The 21,916-nt window shown below is 53.6% G+C and overlaps 1 long non-coding RNA gene across 2 annotated transcripts; it reads right to left on the bottom strand.

The window, feature by feature from the left end:
• Positions 1–5,702: 5,702 nt before the first annotated feature.
• LOC122484756 lies at positions 5,703–16,621 on the bottom strand. Of its 2 annotated transcripts, none has more exons than XR_006297696.1 (3): positions 16,527–16,621; positions 7,646–7,780; positions 5,703–6,398 (listed from the first exon to the last, which is right to left on the bottom strand). It is a non-coding gene; the product is annotated as an uncharacterized LOC122484756 (long non-coding RNA). The 2 variants fall into 2 exon arrangements; XR_006297697.1 differs by having other exon boundaries at positions 5,703–6,302.
• Between the last annotated feature and the right edge of the window lie 5,295 nt (positions 16,622–21,916).

The following is a 21,916-nucleotide window of genomic DNA, read 5'->3' as shown; positions in this document are numbered from 1 at the left end:
TCCCTCCTCCCACCCCTGCCATCACCCCAACTGGGACAGGCATCGTGAGCAGGACCGAAGCCTGAGCAGTCACAACAATGTCGGGAATGAGCATTATTATGTGCTGTGACAATATTTGATGAATTCATATGTGCCTAGGGGAGCAGACTAAGTAGGTGAATAAAGTGAGAATATTCTCTGTGACAATCAATATTCCTTCAATTGAACCATCTCTGCAGATCTGACATTTTGATTTTTCTTTTTTGGACACATTAACTGGATTTATGCTTCCATACGGTGGAAACAGTAGGGAGAAGAGGTGGAGGCAGCCTTAGCAGGACAGGTGCTTCCGGGGAACTTGGGTAGGCTGATGGGAGTGGGTCTATTTGTAGAACACCCCAGATGGGAGCTGATGACCCTCTGCTCTGCCCACCTGGCTGTTGCAGTGCTGGAAGGCCCCAGTGACCTGTGGTTCTTTCAGCTCTAGCACGAGGGCTGGGAGAGGAGCCAGCTCAGGCTCAGGAGCCCTCCTGCCATGGTGTTTTGGCCCAGGCTACCAGAAGGGGCCAGATCAGCTCAAGGCAGCAGGAAGGGCCAGATGACTTCTCCAGGGCCTCTCCGGGGTCCAGGTGAAGCACACAGGCTCTGATCACTGCCTGGGTTCAGCTGGTGGCTCTGTCATTTGCCAAAAAATGGTGGTAAGTGCATGACCTTTGCATGACCTTAGGCCAAGTTCATAACACCTTTTGTCTCAGTGTATCCGTTTGCAAAATGGAGCTGATAATAAAACTAACTTGTGTTGAGTGCCTTTAGGTGCCAGGCATTCTTTTCAGAGCTCTCCATGGATTGATGTACTTAATCCTGACAATAACCCAGCGGGATGAGTATGATAATAGTCCCGTTTGCAGGCGAAGAAATGTAGAGACACAACTATACATTTTAAGCAGGTGAGGGTTCGAAACTCAGTTCTGTCACCTAATGGCTGTGTAAGTCAAGACTGTTCATGGAAAAAAGTACAATTTGAAGGAGTTTCAGCAAAAACTGGGTGGCAATATTGACTTTGGTGGTTGGAAGGGATACTGGGGTTGCTCAAGGAATCCTAGAGAGGAAAGGCTCTAGAATCTTCCAGAGTATTCTAGAAGCCCCTAAAGTCTCCAGCATGTTTGGGGTTGGAAGGCCTTCTGTCCCATCTGTAATTTTGTCCTCTGTCGTCACCTGTCATTGTGTACCTCTGCTTTCCTTTCCAGGTTACTTTATTTTTTATTTTTATTTTTTTTAACATTTATTCATTTTTCAGAGACAGAGACAGAGCTCGAACAGGAGAGGGACAGAGAGAGAGGGAGACACAGAATCCAAAGTAGGCTCCAGCCTCTGAGCTGTCAGCACAGAGCTCCACGTAGAGCTCGAATTCACAAACTGTGAGATCATGACCTGAGCCAAAGTCAGTTGCTTAACCGACTGAGCCACCCCGGCGCCCCTTTTCCAGGTTACTTTGTAAGGCAGGATAGCACAGAGCTTGGAGCAATGACTCAGGAATCTGCCCATGTTTGCACCTGATGGCCACTTACTAGCAACATGACTTGGGGCAAGGCCTTTAGCATCTCTGAACTTCTCCTCATCCATGAAGTGGAATGACAATAGAACCTTCCTCGTATGTTTATTAAATTCTCCTCACTACATAGAAAGCGTGTGGAACAGTGCCCAGCATGTGGCGGGTGCTTAGTCCATTTGGGAATCAGGGTTCCTCTTCCAGATTCTTTTCCTCCTCATGGCCTGCAGCCTTAGCTCGACCAGATCATCTGAGATCATCTTCCTTTCTGAGCCCGTGAACCAGTCCATCCCCAGGAAGGATTCTGACTGTCCAATCCTGATATCACCTGCTATGATCAGGCAGAGTGAGGTACTAAGATTGTCTAGATCTGGTTAGAGTACTTGTCCCTGTAAGGAAACTTGGAATGAGCCCAAAAGGTCACCGGGTGTCACAGATGGAAAACCAGGCAGTTCAGAGCACACCCTTGCAGGCCATTGGATTCTAGCCTTTTGGTGTCTTTGAGCTGTTTTATGGCTCCGTAAGTTGTAGATAACTGATAGCAAAGCAAAATAACTCTTGTCTATAGACATGCAAATAAATTCTGTCCAGTGGTTCAATTGATTTCCCTCTTCTTTAAGGAATGAGTCCGTTGCAGCCTTTGTAAATTCACATCCACTTTCCTTTGCTGTGTATAAATTTATGCCTTTTAGACTTCTCCTTTGGATTAGCTGTAATATCCGCCTGGTTCCATCACTAATATTAAACCAAATAAAATCTTTAACACGTGTTCAAGTACGAGAGTCATGATCTTGCCTTTCAGGGAAAGCTATCCTTTAACATGTACGACGATAGGAAAGGTCACTAAGCAGACTGCAAAATAATTACCGTGGTCCGGTCTCCTAGCGGTGTGACCTTCATCCAGGCCTTAGTTTTCTCGTCTGTAAGATGGGAAACACTACATACTCCAGGCCATGCTGTGAGAATTTCCAAGAAAGGTATGGAAAGCATCTGGCCCACATCTGGGCACATAGGAGATGTGCAGTGACAGGGAGCTGTTGCAGGCATGGGGTTGGGGTTATTGCTGGTGTTATAGATGGCCCTGGTCATGCATCAACAACAGCCAAGTGGCGTCACAGGCATGGAATGTAGGGAGAGGGACAAGAGGCACCATGCGTTCTCTAAGGCTTGTTGTGGCTGCAACCAGAGAGGAGAGGAGGAAGGGAGACTTCTCTGAGTGAAGCCACACATGACCGGTGCACTGAGAGCCCCCGTAAATGTTAGCAGGCACATCCCACCCAAAGTGCAGTCAGCGTGGGGGACAGATGTGGACTTGGCATCCAGTACTTGAGGAAGTACATTGACGTGGAGTCGAGGTTTGGACTTGTCAGTACATAGAAGGGGGTGGTCAGGGCGGTGCCAGAGAGAGGCGGGAACGCAGGCATGTCTGCTTGTGTCCAGGGGAGGCTGCGTTTTGCCGGCAGATGTGAACCTGTGGCTTTGGGGACAGCATCCTCCATGCTGCACCTGTCAGATTGTCCCCCAGCTGTGTGGCTCCCTCCCCCCACAATAGCTTGGCCTGAAGAAATCCCGGATGCTGTCATGAGCATGAGTCTGTCTGCTAAGAGGAAGACCACACTGTGTCAGGTGGTAAGTGGTGAACTGCTCTCGCACAGAGTACGGGGCCATGCGGGCCTCTGTACTGAACACATTGCTCCCCGTCCCCCAGCTTTATCCCCAACTGCAACTGCATTCCTAGCTTTCGCTTTCCTTGGCTTTGACCTGAGATGGACTTTCCCCTCTGTGTTTCCGAGTGCATCTTTCTCCTGCCCCACTATAGGCTGGGTATGACCACATCCAAACTGATCAGACAGCTTATTGGCATGCTAGACGGAAAGGAACCCCAATGCCCCTGTCCCCATCATCCTCGGTTTGCACTTGTCCAAAGTAGCTGCTGGGAAGCTAGCTGGAGGCCAGGAGAGTCACCTCGGCCAGTTGAGGAGGGATGGGCAAGGGTGGCAAGGGTGATCCTGCAAAGAGTGTGGGGTCAGGGGCCAGTAGGGTGTGTCGGGAGAGGGCTTTGAGTCTTGACCAATTGTAGAAAAACAGATTGTGACTTACCACAGGTGGAAATGACAAATGATGGCCCAGGAAAACGACCATGGACTTTATCAACCACAGGATACACGACCGAAGAGATCACCAGAGGCAGGAGGAGGTGGCTGTCCTTCTTGTCTCAAGGATATAGCTGGCCACGGACCTCCCCACTCATACCCAAGCTCATGATGCTGTGACTCTCCGTTTACCTGAGTCCTCCATGCAGGCTCCAGTGACTCAAACCCAAGTTGCTGGATCAGACAGGGCTCCCCTCACCCCATTATCCTTGCCATTGAGCTGGTGGAAGCTGGTGGAGACAGAGCACCCCCCTAATAGACAAAAGAAACAGCAGTATGAGTGACTGTACGGCCCGCTCCACAGTGGCCTGGTGGTTTTCCTCTTAGGCTCCCCGGAGAATTTTCCTTTGCTTACCTAGGCTGGCCAGAAGGGCTGCCTCTTCCAACGTCCCCAAGGCAACCACTCCATGTCAGCTAGGACTCCTGAACCCATGGCAACCTGCCAGATGCTGCTTCTGGAAGAGAGACCTTACAGGCTGGCTATCCCCCAGCAACACTGCTGTTCTCATTGGGTCAGGATGACCTCTTAGGAGGGTGCCAGGCCTGGCATACACTCTCTTCTGGAAAAAAACAGCCTCCCACTCTCCTGTTTAGGTAGATTCCATGTCAGTTTCAAGGGGGAGGTCTCCTGGGCACTCAACAGTTCTGTTGGGCCTTGGAAATGAAATAGGATTTTGACTGACCTTAGTGGGGGGGGGTGTCCTTCTATCTTTTATTCTCTATAGTGACCACCAAGCTTGGCCTAGAGGTTCACCCTTTCCCCATTCCTTTCCCTTTCTTTATAGCCTCAGTTTCGGACATTTATGCCCCTCTATCTCTGTCCATCTATCCATCCACCCACCTACCCATCCACCACCCATCCATCCACCATCCAGTCACCCACCACCTGCCCACCTTCCACCCTTCAATTCACCCATCCATTTACCTACCATTCAGCCCTCCACCCACCATCCACCCACCCATCCTTCCACCCATCCATCCATCCATCCATCCACCCACCCATCCATCCATCCACCCACCCACCATCCACCCATTCACCACCCACCCACCCATCCATCCACCCACCCACCCACCATCCCTCCACCCATCTATCCATCCATCCACCCACCCACCATCCACCCATTCACTCACCCATTCACCACCCACCCATCAATCCATCCACCCACCCACCCACCATCCCTCCACCCATCTATCCATCCATCTACCCACCCACCATCCACCCATTCACTCACTCATTCACCATCCACCCATCCACCCACCTACCCACCATCCATCCACCCATCTATCCATCTATCCACCCACCCACCATCCATCCACCCATCTATCCATCCATCCACCCACCCACCAGCCATCCATTTACTCACCCATCTACCCACCTGCAATCTACCCACTCATCATGCACCCATTCACTCACCCATCCACTACACCCACCTATCCATCCACCCACTCACTCACCCACCCACCATCTGCCCACCATCTACCCTTCAATTCACCCATTCATCCACCTACAATTCACCCCTCCACCCACCATCTACCCATCCACTCATCCATCCATCCACCCACCCATCCACCCCATTCACCATCCATGCACCATCCACCCATCTATCCATCCATCTACCCACCATCTATCCATCCATTCACCCATCCATCTAGATATCCACCCACCCTCCCTATCTATCTCCCTTTGCCTTTCCCCCCCTTTTTTGATCTAGGCTAGAATTTCCCAAAGGAATTTCAGCAAAAAGTAAAGGAAATAAATACATGAAATGTAAACCTTCCTCTTCAAACTGCAAACAATGCATAACACAGTCAGGCTTTCAAAATTTTACACCTGCCTGATCCCCTGGTAGCTGAAGCTGTCACTCTCAGCGTGGTGTAGTGGTTATGGAAATGGACTTGAGAGACAGACTGACGGGGCTCAAATCACAGCTCTTCTGCTGACCCTGTGGCCCTGGACAGGTTTCTCTGCCTCAGGGCCTCTTCTGTAAAATGGGAATAACACAAGTAACTCTTTCAAAGTAGTGAGAAAGAAATCGATTATTTAATATGTGCAAAAAACTTAACCAGGGCTTGGGGTATAGTAAGTGATATGATATCTGAGGGTCACTTCTTGTTACTAGTCCTGGGCACATAAACTCTGTCTGAAGACCTTTCTGGACACCTAATTTTGGTTCCTGGGCAAGTCCTCCTTTGACTCGAGGCTGCTGCATACAGCTATGCAGGTTGCACACTGCACACTCCGACTCTGTGCACCCACCTCTCTGCTCCTCCCAGGGAGGACTTAAGCCAGTGCTTCAGGAAGACAGTTGTGGAGAGCAGTGTCTGCAGTAAGACGGATGGGCGATCTGCAAGATCCTGGATGAAGTTCCCTCTTCCAGGAGCACAGATGCATAGAAGACTCTTTGAGCAGCACCTGGGGAGGCTGAGAGGAAAAGGGCAGCCGCGGATGTCGAGAGCTTCAGGACCAAGAGGGAGAGGGACTGGAGCAGGGCCTGAAGTTGCAGACCTGTAGGCAGTGCTGGCTTCATGGTAGTCATACCAGGCCCCGTGCTCAGAAGGGGCCCCTCATTTTCACTCTGCGCTGGGCTCCCAAGCTTTGTGGCTGGTCCTGCATGTTAGGCCTGGGTTGCAAAGGAGAACAGAGAACCCACAGGGGGTTGGTCAACTTTGAGGTGAAGCCGAGGGTCCAGGAGGAGAATGGTCAGTGGAAGAGCAGCCTGTGGGTGGGAGAAAATACTGAATTTGGATGTGGTGCCATTGTGTTAGGTCTCTTCGAACTCATGGTGATGCCGTGGCTTCTGTCCAACCCCCTCCCCCCACCCCCCACCCCGGCAGAGGCCTGTGTAGACACACATGTTACGAGGAGAGGTTTGTATCAGACACGCCATGCACATCATTGTGCTCCTCTCTGGCCCTCCTTCTTCAGCACTGCTGTGGCTGTCCGTTCTGTGTGGCCCTTAGCTGGCTCTGTCAGTGCCTGGCCCCTGGCCCATCCAGGCCACTCTTGATCCTGCTCTTGGCTTTCTGATGGCACCATATGAGATGTCAGAGGGGCCTGCTCAGGAATCACACACCTACAGCTTGGAAGCATGGAGGAGCTGAGGCCGGGGGGCCGGGAACCAATGGTCAATGCTTTTCCCTTGTGTTTCTTGGGACAAGCAATCTCCTGAGCCCTGTAAGCTTGAGCTCTGGGCGCCTGTCCTTGCGGCCCAGCTCAACATGGAGCACATCCTTGAATTGGCTCTCCTCCTTCCCTGCCTCACACTGCTGTTCCCTGGAAGCACAGATATAAATAATCTTGTGAAGGGCAGACTCAAGATGGCGCCCAAGGTTCCCTACCTCCTGCTGTTCCCTGTGGAATCCCGCCACTGCCACCCTGCCTTGCGTGTGGGCCCAGCTGCTTGCCTCTAATATGGTGGGATGCCACTTCTGTGATCAGATTCCAAGAGATTATTACTTCTGTTTTATTTGTAGACTCTATTGCCTCTTTGCACACTTTGATGCATCAAGCTGCCCATGTTGAAAGGCAGGAACTAGGACCCTCCACTCAGTAGGTGCTTCTGGTGTCCCCTAGACTTTGTGAACCACTGCAGATCCTGAGTGGAGAGGTGCATCAATCAGATCTTTTGGACGGAGTCCACCCACATTCTCTGTTCCTGAGGAAAGTTCTATAAACAAGGGGAGAATGTCAACATGTGTATGGAGTGCTTTGAACCTACTGGGCATCCCAGGTACCATTTCAGCACGTCCCAGAACAGCAGGGCTTGAGATTGCTGTCCCAACCAAGTTCAAGGCTGCCTGTGGCTGGCTGTTGCTGGAAGAGAGAGACTACCTGTGGCCTTCCTGTGTGTCCTTAACCTCTGCAGACAGGATGGGAACTGGTGTGATGCAGAAAGACTGAGCAGCAGTGGGAGAGACTGATGTGAGACATCTTGAAGAGCTTCTAGGCCGTTAGGAGTCTTACCAATTCCTCTGAGTGTCAGGAAGGGGTCGATAGAGGGCAAACAGCCCCAGAAGCAGGGCTGAGATGAATGGCTGCTTTTAATCTGTAGACGCTGGGCTTGGTCTTGAGTGGACTAACCTCACAGACATTCACGACCTGTTGTAAGCAAGACACAAACACAGCTGTCATCAAATATCACGTTGCTCTCCGTCTTAGCGAGAAAGAGAGAGAAAAGGAAACAAAGAAGTGGAGGAAAGAGGTTTCATGTTTTTCTAATAGAATAAGGTAAGGAGCGGGAAAGACAATTTGAGCTCAGCACTTCTGAACTGCCAGCACAAGCCCCCCTCCCCCGGCAACAAGAACCACAAAGCCAAGTTCGATAAAGATGAAAAACAGCACAGCACGACGGCTTCTCCAGAATGAGCTGCGCATCCCCAGTGAGGCCTGGAGGGAAGAGAGGTGAAGGGCTTTTGGAAATCGGCCACTTTTTTGAGGCGGTAGATGCTTCTGGCTCTGGAAATGGAAAGGCAGCAGCAAAGGCAGATGAAGGCTGTCGAGGGGCTGGGCCTCAAAGGTGTGCGGTGCAAGCAAGGTTGTGACAGGTGTCAATCAGCATTGACGGCCGCCGGGTTCAGGGCTTTGCCGCAATAGGCCTTGGAGTAGCAGGTAGGAGCAGCTTTTGGGATTCGAGAGAGAGGAAAGGCAGGACGGTTGGGAGCCTGCTTTTCGGAGGCATTTGGCTCCTGGCCTGGTTGTTACCCTGAGCAGCTCTCTGACCCTGCGCTGGGCACTGCCCGTCTGTGAGCCTCGGTTTCTTTATCTGTAACAGGCAGTGGGTGGGCTACATCATCGTTTCTTCACCCTGGAGGGGCAGGGCCCGGGCATCACTGGTTTTTAAAAGCTTCCCAGAAGATTCTCAAAGCTGGGTGGAGAACCACAGGCCTGGAGCCTGCACAGCTGGGCGTTGGCCCCTGGCAATCTCTACAGACTCTTCAAAATGAGAAGACGAAAGTCCACAGGGCAGCACCATGGCCCTGCATCGAGACTTCTCCACCAGGAATAGCCGAGGACACTTGAGTCCCTGTAACTGGGGTCACACCAGGGCCCCGCGACAGCCCTGGGGAGGGAGGCCTGCGTGGGATTATGCAGCGGCCACAGGGACCCAGGTGAGTTAGCGGTGCCCAGAATGTGCCCAGCCAGCTTTGAGGTGGCCGCCCCAGGAATACGACCCCCACAGAACAGGCCTGGACACTTGTCGTGATGGAAGGGGCGGGGAAACAGGGGAACCGCACCTGACATCTCCTCAAAACCAAGTCTTTGTCCCTGAGAGGCGCAACTCAACACGAATGCCATTGGCTCCCCCTAAGGACTGGTTGGGGCTGGGCTCTTCTGGAAAAACAGATAAAGACCACCCCTTTTCACTTGTTCTTTCTTTCTTTTGCTGTCACATCAAAGCCATTTTATTGGTATACGTTCAAGAAATGCTTTTTAATCTCTCAAATTATAGCTTCTCTATATGTTCTTGTCATTGTAAATTACACGGTGATTCCATGAGCCTTTTTTTTTTTTTTTTTTTGCTGGTGTCAATTAAAAAAACTCCCCCCGGGGGGGGCCTCTGCTGTGGAGTTTCACCCACACGCTCACACCTCTGTGACTGTGTCGCTCCCGCCTCTCTGTCTCTCCCCCAGTCTGGCCTCCTGCAGCCTCGGAGACCGTCAGCCGCGCTTCGCCATCATCCCGGGCCTGGCCGTGGCATTTCTACCGCAGCCGTGGGGAAGGCAGGCCCTTGTAAGCAAACCCAGCCGCCCAGGCTTCCCCAGGAGATGCTGGACTCCCACAGGCGCCCTGCTGTCCTCGGGGCCCGAGGCTTCCACAGCCGGGCATGGGCTCCAGGCTCGGCGGCCTGCCTCCCCAACCTGTTGGCCATGCTAATTGCCTGGCGCACGGGCAGCTCTCTGTCACATCACCCAGCCTCCCCAGCTAATGACTCATTCTTGCACGGCCATTTGTTTGTGCTGGTTTCAGACAGACTAATGCTTTTAATGGCACATAATCATTTTTCAGAAGTCATTTGATGCCACTAATCATCTCGGTAATACGCCGCGATGGAACGCATAATGACATTCGGAACAGGACAAATGGCAGCGTGATTCCTGCCTTCCCCGCTTTAATCTATATTTTACCACATGCCTGGCTGTTAATGACACCGAGTACCGTTAATAAACAGCTGCCTTACGGGTTTCTCCCCCTTGGGGGTTTGGAAGGGCAGGGGGCATCTGTTAAAAATAATTCCTTCCGGGAGTGACCGTGAGCAGGTGTGAGGAAAGGAAAGGAAGAAGCTGGAGGGTGAAGCTTCCAGAAAGTCTCACCCTCCTTGCCGGGGGCAAAGGCCTGGCTTAGATGTGTTCTGCTCAGATGGGATGTGAGCGTCCACTGAGAGGACCAGATGGAGGGGAGCATGTGCAAGTTCGCAAGGATTCTGGGCCAGGGTTCTCCAGAGCCGGAAAGTTCCATGGAGGGATGGATCTTCACGAGCAGACCCTGGGGAGCCAGGCCAGGGCGGGCACAGCGTCATCTGGCAGGTACCCTGGGGGGTGGCCTTGTCCTCACCGAGAAACCGGATTCAGTGCAAGGACCTTCCTGAGACCTTGTGGCTAGAGCAAGACATCCCAGGGAGACTGTTGAGCACATGGCACACACCTCCTTCCAGGGTGGGGGGTCTTGTCAGGCTGGGGATCCTGGATACACGCCATTCTTCCCGAGACACAGGTGCTTGGGGGCTCTAGGAAGAGTGGGAATCGGCCGCTGCCCGGGATTTCCATCCTTAGATGGTTCTGTTCAGTTGCAAAGTCGATAAAATCCCGGCTCTGCACAAGCCCCTGAGTCGGAGGGGCCTAAAAATCGGCCATATTCAGATCGCTTCACTGGCCCTACGTTCCTTATGACAAATCTTAGAGAAGTGACTTAAATAACTTTACCCTAATGTCTGCCAGAGAGTAACTGCTCAATAAAATGCAGCGATTACAGTAAATAGTAATGACAAGGGGCGGCCTGGGCACCACTTCAGGAGACCAGGGCACAGGGGCAGAGGGCGCATGTCTTGGGTTCTGGCAACAGACCTTTTCCATTCTTGGGGTCCCGCCTTCCTGAGGGGGGACCGTCTAGACGGGAGGGCTAGTTTTCTTTCCCACCTCTGTGTCCTTCCCTTGGGTCTCCAGGGAGGGCCATGGCATTTTGAGTCCCCATGGGTGAGTCCCTGCATGCTAACGAGCCTGGAAATCTGGGGGCGGGGCAGGCCAAGGGGAGCCAGCGTGGGCCTCCGGAGCCTGCGGACTGTGATCCGGGAGGCTAAAAGCAGGGCTGTTGACGTCAGAGGACAAGATCTCCGCCCTGGCTCTGTCACATAGCAAGTGTTCAACACGGAGCCGTTAACCACTCTGAGTCTCGTTTGCTCATTCATAAAAGGATATTAATGGCATTGGTCTCGCCGAGGACCAGTGGGAAGATTAAATAAAGCAATGCATGTGAAATCCCGAGCACAGAGTAGGCCCTCATGCAACATTAATTATTACAGTTGATGCTGTGAGCAGGTCTGGTGGCCCTGTTGGACTCAGGGAGCCCCCGGGCGAGGGGGAAATTGGAGCTCAGACCCAGGTGGGTGCATCAGGATAGGTGCTTAAAGGGACAAGGCAGACCATCTCCATCTTGGGGGGGTTTCTCCACGAACGTGGGGGTCTGCAGTGGGGTTTTCTCTCCAGTGCTGCCTCCCCCGGGCTGTGCTCAACCCCCTGTTGATATTACATCAAGAAGATGCACAGAGATTCGGTGGAAAGCCATCTGTCAGCAAGTGGGAAAGCCCCCGGCGTCCTTGCCAGTGTTTAATAATTTAGCGTTAGCTGCTGGATGAGGCCTGACCAGAGCTCTGACATCCATTTTAATAAAGTCCTTCTCTACCCTCCTCGAGCGCCGGCTCCGGGGGGGGGGGGGGACCATGGGCTCTCACAAACCCCGCACACTCCCATCCGCCCTGGCCTCCCGCTCACAAGCAGGGCAGACACTGAATATAGACACACAGGGCCCGGTTCTGGGAGAAATCTTGGAAACACATGTTCTGGAGGCACACGCTGTGTGCAGGCCGGCTTGCACCAAGGCCTGCTCAGAAGAGCTTTCTGGAAACCCAAAGCGGTAGTCGTCACCAACACTTCTGAATGGGCTGCTCTTGTGGGCCATACGCTGGCTGTCTTTTAAGTGATCTCCTGCCACCCTCCTCCAAGATCTGGAGAGAGGAAACCAGGTCTCAGAAAAGTACAGTGAAGCTCACAAGTATAGAATAGGGATCCAACCTAGTGTTTGATTCCAATATTTCCGCTCTTCACCACGTTGGAGCGATGCACATTTTTCTTGGCTAAGTAAGAAACTGAGATTGGCTTTCTGCAACCTTCTTTCCCTCCCTCCCTCCCTCAATTCCCCTCTCCTTTCCTCCCTCCCATCTGTCATTAAATATTGCTCTGATGCTTTTTATTCAACTAGGTCTATGCTAGAGGTGGAGAGAACGAATATGTCTAAGGGCGCTTTCCTGTGGAATGAAGTCCGGTGAACCTGCTGCCTGGGATCCCAGGAGGAAATGATCTGGAGACCTGTAGCCCTGAATTCTCCATTTTGGGGTGCACTCTGATGGCTCAGGCCAAGAAGCATAGTGTGGAGAGGGTAGTCTTTGCTCAGAGAAAGCTAGGCAGACCCCAAGAGCCCAAGTCCCTAAGCAGAGCCTCAGGGCCTTGGGCCACTCTTGCGTGTCCCCCTGGGGATATAGAAACTGGCAAATAGTTGCTTATATGGTGTGTTGCCCTGGGATTTCCCTGGGTATATTCATGGCTGATAATGGGAGCCTGGGAGTTGGGATAGCAGGCTCAGGGCAGTGCTGCCTGGAGCAGGGGTGAGGACGGGGGTAAGGAAGGTAGCAGGGAGGGGGTGGCAGCAAATCCTAGTCAGTGGAGCTGGGACTGCAGCCCCCTCCCCAACGCCCCACCCCTCCCTTCCTTTCTCTGTTTTTTCCCGCCTAAGTACAAACGATGGAGAGTGGGCATCGGAGGGCGGCAAGCCGTGGGGATAACTATATTTACTCGCAGGCACTGGCTGCCATGTCTCTAGTGAAACCTGCAATTTCATTGTTTCAAGAGCACAAATGTGCCAGGAAAACACATCTCTGATGGCCTCTTCTTTCTGCTTCCTGATAGTGGTTCCCCAGCGTCTTATGGATGAATTTTTTCTCCCTACACATCCTGGAGGGCCATTCTTCCAGGGCCACACACCCACGAAATGGGGCATTGAAGCACCAGGTGCAAGAGTTCGAAGCACTTGCCCCGCAAGGCAGGCAGAAGGGCGATCCTGGACACTAAGTCCCTGGGCGCAGGACCGTGTGTGGTTCTGCATTGCACCCCCGCACCCCGTACACCGCCCCACCTCCAGGAGGGACTCCAGAATTGCTCATTCAAGAAATGCATAGAAGGTGGATCGGACAGCCCCATCTATGGTATCCAGACTACCCTCACCTCTTTCTAGCCCTGTGGTCCTATGTTCTCATCTCTAAATGGAGATCATGGTGCCTGCCTTTGGTTTTTTCCTGAGGATTAAGTGAAATAACAGATGTCAGGCGTTTGGCTCAGGGTAGGTAAGTGCCCATTCAACACCTATGGACCCTACAAGCCGCCCCTGCTCCACCCACACAGTGGAAGCTACTGGGCAGTAAAAAAGAGTCAATTATCGTACACATAGCCCCATGGATGCATCTGAAATACAGTTTACTAAGCAAAGGAAATTAGATTCAACACTACTCAGTGAATGTGACCTGTTGGAAAAGACCAAACCATTGGGGGAAAAAGAACCAGGTTGGGGCGCCTGGGTGGCTCAGTCTGTTAAGCATCCGACTCTTGATTTTGGCTCAGGTCATGATCTTACAGTTCATGAGACTGAGCCTTGCATCAGGCTCTGCATTGACAGTGCGGAGCCTGCTTGGGATTCTCTCTCGCCCTCTCTCTCTGTCCCTCCCCTGCTCTCTCTCATGCTCCCTCTGTCTCTCTCAAATAAACAAACTTAAAAAAAAAAAAAACTTTAACAACAACAGGTCAGTGGTGGCCAGAGGTTGGGAGAGGGGGAAAAAGTTGACCGCAGGGGGCACGAAGGAACTTTCTGGGGCGATGGAGCTGTTTTGCATCTTGTATGCAATAGTGCTGTCAGAGTATGCATTTGTTACAACTCCCAGAGCATTCCACTCTCTAAAAGGGTCAACTCCACTGTATGGAAATAATATCTTAATTAAAGGAAATGAAACAAAAAAGTCTATGGACCCTGAAATGATGAAAAAACCCGGAAGAGCCTCTCTGGCCTTTGGAAGATTTTCGTGGTTGGCTGTGTCCCAATCTCTTCATCACCTTCTGCTCCGAAGGCCACAGGAGGCAAGGGCATTTCCTGCCGGTGGGGAGAGGGGGTCCAGGACTCTGGCTCGGACAAATGCTTGTCTGGGGAAATGTAGCCAAAGTGGAAACTTCCCACCTGAAGGTGATGCCTGAACGTTGGCTAACGGGGGCCCAGTGGTTCGCGTCCGGGAAATAGCTAATGGTATTGGGATCACCAGGTTAAGAAAGCCAGAGCCCGTTAGGGAGGTGGGGGCAGTGTGGCGGAGGACAGGGGCTAATGGGGAGCGCGTGGTAGGGGTGCACTCCCCGCCTGATGGATGGCTTCAGTCAAGTGGCAAACCCATGGGCACGAGCGTGCCTCCTGCAATAGGTCAACTTCGGTCCAGCGGGTTGCAAAGGTCCTGTTAGTGCCGCCGTCATTAAGCAATATAGACACAGGTAATTTGCTTCACTCTTTGGATGCAGAGCAAAATGACTCATCATTATCTTATTAATGCAATCAGGGGCTGAAAGCGAAGCCCGACTGGCATTTCGCCTCAGCAGCACTTTCTGGAGGGGTCAGATGTTCGCAGCCCTCTGGCTCACTTCCCTGACATTTTCTCTCCCTTCCCAAGACCTCATGCTTTGTTCCCCCACCTCCCTGGGCCGCTGGGCAGGAGCTCCCCCCGGATGGTGTTCTGGGCCAGTGAGCTTCCCTCTGAATCTTGGCCCCGGGGTGGCTGCCTTGGCAACCGGGCTGGGCTTCAGGGAGCCTTCCAGAAATGTTGGGGGTGGGGGGGCTCGACGCCTGGGCTTAGAAGAAGGAGTGCCTTCTGGGGACATCCTTCGTGCAGTGCACATTGCCGCACACTTTACATGAGCTATGCCGTCCCGGGGCCGGTACTGTTCCTCTCTACCCTGTGGCTGTGCACATGAGGGCTTGGGAAGGGTGTGCATGCCATGCATCCAGCCACACGGGACAGCACCCAGCTACGAGTGACTGAAATCACAGGAATCTGGTGTGGAATCTGGGGGCACATCAACACAGTGACGCCCGCGCTCTGGCCAGGCAGCCTCTTGAGGTTTTCTTGGCTTTTCCATTTTATCACGAGATGGTGGCAGAGGCCCAAGCCTCACCTCCTCACCCATCTGTGTTCAAAGGCAGCAAGGAGTAACAGGCAAGGGTTTCCATCTCCTCTCCCTCTTGCTCTTTCTTCCTTCTCCTCCTCCTCCATTTCTCCCTTAAAAAGTAAGGTGAGGTTGGGGCTCCTGGGTGGCTCAGTCGGTTGAGCCTCCAGCTGCGGCTTAGGTCACGATCTCGCGGTTTGTGAGTTCGAGCCCCGTGTCGGGCTCTGCCCTGACAGCTCGGAGCCTGGAGCCTGCTTCGGATTCTGCATCTCCCTCTCTCTCTGTCCCTCCCTTGCTCGTGCTCTGTCTCTCTCCGTCTCTCAAAAATAGATGTAAAAAAATTAAAAAAAAAAAAAGTGAGGCGAGGCAATATTTCCCAGAGACCTCAGTGGATTCCCTTGCCTCTCACTGACCAGGACTGCCCATATGTTCAAGACCTAGCTACAGGGGGTAGGGGAGTCCCTGGTGATTTTGGCTCTGGGGGCAGGTGACGGGCAGTGCCGTGAAGAGGTTCAGTACCTTGCCCGAGACTATCAGCTAAGCGGTGCCCGCCAGGGTTCTGGGTTTGTCCCCAGAACGCATACTCTGAACTCTTAAGCCAAAGTTCAGGGTCCTCCCTAGGCAGTGGTGGGGAGGATGGGGCGAGGCGGGGGGTGGGGGTGGAGAAGTAAGAAAAGCCAGAATCAGCTTCCCCCTTTGGACGCCAAAGAGCTCATGCAGGAGGGAGAACGGTGTGCATTTGGTGAAAACAAACACGAACAAAACAGAACTCTTAATAAACCAGCCTAAGTCCAGCCTCACAGAAACCGCCCACCAATAAAAGTTCTAATATCTTCTTCTTCTTCTTTAAGGTTATTTATTAATTTTGAAAGAAAGAGAGCACACGCAGAGTAGGGGCAGAGAGAGCAGAGAGAGAATCCCAAGCAGGTTCTAAGCTCTCAGCACAGAGCCCGATGTGGGGCTTGAACTCACGGGCTGAAAGATCATGACTGGAGCCGAAGGCAGACGCTTAACTGACTGAGCCACCCAGGCGCCCCCATAGAATATAGTCTTACGGGACAATCCTCAGCATCCAGAGGGCATTTCCTCCTACGTTTTCTGGTCTGGCTTCCCTGACATACGGAATCACTGAGGGCAAGGTGACACTCCACGCCGCTGGGGGTGAGGTTTGCGAACCCTCAGGCCTGAACAGACAGCAGCCCTGAACCCTGGGACTGTCAGCCGCTGGGTGCCGCCCCCCGCTGCTGGTACCCACACAGCCCCTCCCGTTTGGTCAACCTGGATGGCCGGCCATCGTCCCCAGCACTAAGGGGCCACAGCGGCCAGGCTCGCCCTCGCCCACCCCCCAACCCCTGGGACAGCTGTCGAGCACAGAACATCACCTTGTCACTTCTGCTTCGCTTGTTCTCCGATTCCTTCCCTCGCTCCTCCTTGCTCGTCGGGATTGCTTTGGTTCCTGCAAGCTATGCCTGATTTGGAAGGTAAAAAGCAAGAAACAAAACTTAGGAAACCAGAAACATTAATTTTTCACACTATAGTACATCAGAAGCTCTGGACGGGGTGGGCTGGGGGTGGGGGGGACCGCGGGCCCCTTCTCGCTTCTCCTAGGGAATGAAGCCTGGGGCTTTCCTTAAGAATCAGAGGGCGTTTCCTCCCATATTTCCAGCCCCTGCCTCCCCATCGCCGAGGGGCTCCCTGTCACATGCGGGGCCATCGCTGTGCAGGAGGATGAGTGGGAGCAGGGGCACGGGTGTTACTGAGCTTTAAGTGGCTCTGGGGAAGGGGAGAAACGCAGACAGGACAGGGAAGGAAAAGGACAGTGGAGCTCACATTTATCTCGTGCTTGCTCTGTTCGCGGGGTTCGTGGCACACCTCAGAGGAAAGCGCTTTTACCCCATTTATAGGTGATGAGACAGACGCAAAGGAAGACTAAGGAACTTTCCAAAGGTCACAGAGCCGGTAAGAGGCAGGGCTGGAGGGCTTGAAGCCACCTGCGTAGACAACCCCAAAGCCCTGGAACCCAGGCGGGCAGTGTGGCTCAGTGGTCTGGGCCAGAAGGAGGCCTGGGAGTGCGGGGTTCCCACCGTGCCTGGGCTCTGCTGAGCCACGGCGGGCCTCAGTTTCCCCACTTGTGCAGAACTGGCCTGAGCTCGTTTCCAGCGACCACTCTCGGTGGGAGGGGCTTCCTCCCTGCTCTATGAAGACCACATGGGCTGTGGTTTCTGGCTGGAAACAGGGAGGCTGGCTTCTTCTGGTCCCATGATGCAGGACTGTCGGCCTTGGGGATCGGGGCTGGGCTGCACCCACTGGGTAGGCTGCAGGTGTGTGGAGGGAAGCACTGGCCAGTGCCCCAGGGAGTGCAGCCGCTCTGGGGGCCTTGCAACAGTCCGTGAGACGTTACTTCCTGCATTACTGCTTCTTCCTTTTCTCTCCCTGCACCGGCTCCCCAGGCACCCTCCCCTCCTCCCTTCCTGTCACCCCAAGAAAAAGGCAGGCTGTTCGGGGAGGGGGTGGAGAGAGTGCTTTTGTCACACACAGTCCGGCCACATTCCCTCCGGTGAAGGCCAGACCTTGAAGGAAAACGGCCAGGGCTCCTCCTTCCTCTCCCATCTGGAAAGGAACAGAGAGCGGACCCTAGGAGTCCCCAGAGGGATTCCAGCCTCCATCGGGAAGAGGCGCTCCCAAGTCATGAGGCAGGTGCAGTCACGTGGCTCGCCCGAGCCTCCAGGTTCTGTCTGTGAGTCATTCCCGGGAAGCCTCCCAGCCCTCCATGGAGAAGGCTGTCCGGCTGCCAGAAATTCTGTCACTGAGTCATCTCGAACGGCAAGTGAGTTTGTCATGATATCCGGTTTCTGCACAGATCAGAAGCTCCGAGGGCCCGGTGGGCCAGGCGAGCTGGACTAGCGGAGCTCATTCTGAGTGGCTCAAGGAGGGGCCCAAAGAGAAGGAGAAAAATAGCTCACAAGCAGCCGGTGGCGCTTCGGTGCTGGGAGTTGCCCAGTAACCTCACATAGTTGTCCTGTCTCACGGGGGAGGTGCTGACATTTAGCCCCATTTCCGAGATGAGGCAGGGAGAGAGAGCCCAAGGAAGCTGCCCAAGATCACATGGGGAGCGAGGAGTGACGACGGGGTGTGAGCCCCAATCTCCTGGCTCTTACGCCTGGCTTTTCCCACGAAACCAGGTTGCGGCTTTGAAAGCCCACGGTTCCGAGCATTCACGGCGGGCTCTCTGTTTTCGGGATGGACCAGTTCCCAGGGCACTGGCACACCAGTCGGCACCAGAAGAAGAACCAAAATAGGACACAGCAAACGGATCCAGTTTTGCCCGAGCAGTCAGCCTGCGAACGTTTCGGGGGTACACCCCGGGGAAAGATCAAAGCCAGGCCCGAGGCACTCTACTCTTGCTGCCTTCCGCCCCTGCCTTCGCCCCACTTGATGAGCTGTGCAGTGTCAGGCTGTGACTTGGCACCCAGTGCTGGTTTTAAAAAGGCGTCTCACTCATGCTATTCAGATTTCAGAAATAAATGCTCTGCGCCACTGATCGGAACGCCCGGAGTCAACAGAGCCGGTGACATCTTAAGAAATGCACCCGGTACTTAAGGTTTTCATCTTAATTATACATGTTCAAATCATAGACAGATTTTCTCCTTCTGGTCCTGAATATCAGAGCTGCCAAATCCAATTGAATCATCTTCTTTTAAATGCATTTTGCAGTATGCGTTTCGCCCGTTTTCCCAATTTCCATTGTAAACGAGCACCAGAATTGTGCTGAGGGCCCTTTTCTTACAGGCTGCATTATTCAACCAGCAAATGAAGAAAGGAAAATGCTGATTGCAAAAGAATTAAAAAGTGGTCCTGGGCGGCCTCGGGGCTTTGGCCAACCGGATGTGGCCAGGACCAGGAACTGTCTCTGTTAGGGACTTGTGGTTCCTTTACCCCAGGCAGGGACAGGTGGAGAAAGGTGTTCTTTCTACGGGCACACATTAGCTCCAGGGGAGTCGGCTCTCGGGCTTGCTTCCTGGGCTGGGCTGGGCTGGAAGGGGGGCTGTGGATCTCGGCAGGACCGTTGTCATTGTCATCATTTGCAGATGCTACATGCTTCGATTTCTGCCGTACCTTGGCTCTCAGACAGACTGGGAGATTCGGGGGCCTTGGATTACTCCCAGGGAATGACTTGACTGTCACAGGTAGCACGGACATCAGTGTCCTTGTCCACTAGCCGTGCTCACTCGGTCTGCCTTCCCAGGAATGGGGTGGGGCGAGGGGCTCCCAGATTTAGGGTGTGACAGCTGCTGCGGGCGTGGGGTGGGGGGAGTAACGATGCCTGGGATTCCGCTGAGGTCTGTCTTCTGTTTCTTTGTTTCTTGTCCCCTCTCTGCTGAAGGGAGCACTCAACCTAGGCCCGGCCGTGGTTCTCTGTGTTCGCCTGCAGCGAACTCCCGCTTTCTCCTTTACATCACTTCCGTGCTTGTGGATTTCACCTAAAGACCAACACCCTGTGCCTACCAGCACTGGGGGTTGTCGGGCCCATTTCACAGAGTGGCAGAGTATGCCTGCTTATCAGCAGTCGTGATAAGGGAGCATGAGACAAACACCTGCCCCACCACCCAGTTGGGATCTGTGTGACATTCCTCAGGCTCTCCTGGCTGCCCAGGAACAAAGGAAAGGGGAAAGCAAATGGTTAACTGACAGAGATTCCCCGTCATGCAGACGGGGGTCTCCATCAGTTTACAAATGTCTTAGTGAATTACAAGAAAAAGACAAGTTCATACACAGCCTATAGACTCAGTTTCCTGGAGCCCCAGCATCACCCTCCCCTCCATAGTGATGTGGGAACAAAGACAAGAAGGAAATGGCAGGTAAAATGAAATTTCTTTGAAACCTGCAGCCCGTGGACAAATACTTGAGGCAAATGCAGAGTAGAACATTTCTCCAGGAACCGCCCCCCACCCTGTCTTAATGTTAATGCCTTACTAGAGGGAAAATAGCCTTAGCCTGACAATAGCAAGGGCTCTGGTATCTTCTGAGTCCTCTTTAGCAAATAAAAGTCCTCATGGAGTCCTCCCTTTTGCCTTTACCTCGCCCAACTCCATAGTTTATAACCAATCACTCCTCACAACCCCAGTGCAGCTCTCTCTGCCCACGGGTCCCGTCCCCGTGCTTTAAGAAAATCACCTTTTTGCACCAAAGCCGTCTTCCAGAATTCTTTCTTGGCCGTCAGCTCTGGACGTCCACCACTCCAAAACCTCCATCAGTTGGATCCCAACCTTGGGCAAGTTACTTGATATTTCTGTTGCTCAGGAGGTGACCACGTCAGCAGGGTGGAGTCCTTGCAAAGAGGATTAGGGCCCATGGAAAAGGGACCCAGGAGAGCTCTCTTGCACGCTTTCCACAGCAAGAAGCCAGCATCCTGCAACCCCGGGAGAGGTTCCTCGCCAGAACCCCGCCTTGCTGACGCCTGATCGCGGACTTCCAGGCCGGCACCAGCACCGTGGGGAACATGGATATGTTGCCTACCAGCCCCCTACTCTGTGGCACTTTGTTACAGCAGCCGGGACCGACCGCCAATGAACATCCGCCCTACACGTCCTGTGTTACTTGATCTACCTGTTTGTCTGAGTCAAGGGCACTCGTTTACAGGTGAGGAAAGGGAGGCCCAAGACTTTAAAGGGCTTCCGAGAATCACGTTGTAAGTACAGAGGCAGGAATTGAACCAGCTCTGACTCCGGTTCCTCCCTCTTTCTCCATCCAGCTGCCCTCCTGCCAGATTTGAGCAGCCTCTACACCACCTCCGTGCTGTCGCCTTGTCCCCACCTCCCAGCCGGGTAAAATCCCAGCCGGGGCTCCGGGCTTCAACGCCTGGAGAGCTCTGGACCTCCGTGTTTTCAAATTTACGAGTAGTTTTGAATTTTCTGCGGCAGGTCCTCAGGGGCTCGGGAGGGGCGGTGGAGTCCAGGGTTGTGGTTTCTTCAGGGAGCTGTGACGTCCCCCCCGAGGGACCACCCAGATGGCGTGTAGCAGTCGTGGGGTGGATGGCGGGGTGAGGCTCGGAAGCACCCCGACTCCCGCCCAGAAGCAGCCCCGAGGCCAGCTTGCATACCTGATAGAGCCTCGAGTTCGAAAAGCAAAAAACAAAACAAAACAAACCTTTCCCTTTCTTGAGCTCCGCGATGGGTCAGGATGTGTTTATTTGTTACCTAAAGTCACAATCCTTCCCCGTGGGAACACTTGTGGGCGGGTGCAAGGCACAGGGGCCCCACCCCACAGTTCGGGGGTGTGGGGTGCACACCCTGACACCCAGGCCCCCCACCAGGGATGGGAAGCAGCAGCAGTGGGTGGGAGAGTGAGCGGCTGAGACTCACCCACAGGGAGGTGGGGAAGCAAGGAGGCCCCCCACCACGCTCCCTGGTCCCATCGGAGTTCACTTGCAAATGGCAAGTTCTATTTTAAGAAGGGACCCTCCGAGCATGGAGCCCTGTGTGACCGCGCCGGTCACACGCCCACGACGCTGGTCTTGATGGCCCATCTTGGAGCTCGTGTGCTCCTGGAAAGGCAATCATGCCGCCCGGTCTTCCCGGCCACTTGCTGGCAGTTGGCATTTCTTTGCATGGGCAAGATTCCCTGGGCTGCTTGCACGGGCCCAGTGCCCAGGTGAGTCAGTCTTCTGCTCTGTTGGAGGTGCAGCTATCTTTAGGCAACACCCCTAAGGACACGCACTGTCCCCCAGGTCCCAGCCGGGTCCTCAGGAAGGCCCTTCCCTGGCTCCGCCCAG

The sequence above is a fragment of the Prionailurus bengalensis genome, chromosome E1 (assembly GCF_016509475.1).
Source record: "Prionailurus bengalensis isolate Pbe53 chromosome E1, Fcat_Pben_1.1_paternal_pri, whole genome shotgun sequence".
NCBI lineage: Eukaryota > Metazoa > Chordata > Mammalia > Carnivora > Felidae > Prionailurus > Prionailurus bengalensis.
The sequence above is the reverse complement of the archived record's forward strand: the minus strand, read 5'-3'. Positions and strand labels throughout refer to the sequence as shown.